The following is a 1,065-nucleotide window of genomic DNA, read 5'->3' as shown; positions in this document are numbered from 1 at the left end:
CAATTTTTTATTTATAAGCATTTAAAGTTCAAATTATACGAAATATGTCAAAATTGCGAAAATTGCAAGTAATTAGTGGTGAAAAATCGTAAAAATTTTTTCTTTTATAACTAAGTTTTTAAAATTTGGTACAAGGTTCTCCATAAGTTTTTCTTTAAAAATAATATATCCTAGACTGACAAATCATCTCCGTTCAGAATCGTTTTTCGTATACAATGATATAATATCATTGGATTCAAATTTAATTCCATCCATTACAGTAACCCACTTGTAACCTACTGTACAGCAGAGCGACATCCACGACTTACCCGCCTTTTTATTATTCGTTTTTTCACTATTTGTTCTAATTGGATATGTACCACCCCTGGATCCGATCTAGAACCTGATCTACCCGGTAATTTATTTCCCTCTATTTTTTGTGGAGTTAGAATTTTACCTAACCCTTCCGTTTGACTAGTAGTTCTTAAAAAATTCTTCCTAACAATGGCTATACTACTGTCTCTTTTCTCAGAATTTTCTACAAATTCCTCTTTTATCAAACTTTTTACTACTACTGATTCACTTTTATTTTTATTTATCAAATTTTTATTTACCACTTGTTCTACCGAACTCTCTTCAATATCTGAACTATCTGATTCCGTATTCATAAAAACCTTATATTCATAATTATTATTAACATTTACTCTTATTTATTTCTTTAAATTAAATATTTATTCACTTATTATATATATTTATTCTCGTACGTATTTATTTACGTATGCCGCGTCGTATTATAGCGCGCGTTTACACACACACACACACATTGTACGCTCGTATTTATTCTCCGCGCTGTAATATGTATATTCACTAACACACTCTCACCGCTATACCGCGTATGTATTTCTACACAGTTTTATAAACTATTGCAACCTTGGCGCGTCGCCGCGATCTTTTTACGAGTAAAAATGCGTTCGAATATTATTAAACTATTACTGGGTAGCTAAGCCAGCAATCTTATAACAATATTCAACTACCTATTTATTTATTATTTAATTCTTTTACCGAATTATCACTTTTAACGACTTT

This window comes from Acyrthosiphon pisum, chromosome A2, assembly GCF_005508785.2.
Source record: "Acyrthosiphon pisum isolate AL4f chromosome A2, pea_aphid_22Mar2018_4r6ur, whole genome shotgun sequence".
Classification (NCBI taxonomy): domain Eukaryota; kingdom Metazoa; phylum Arthropoda; class Insecta; order Hemiptera; family Aphididae; genus Acyrthosiphon; species Acyrthosiphon pisum.
This window is presented reverse-complemented; position numbering follows the sequence as displayed.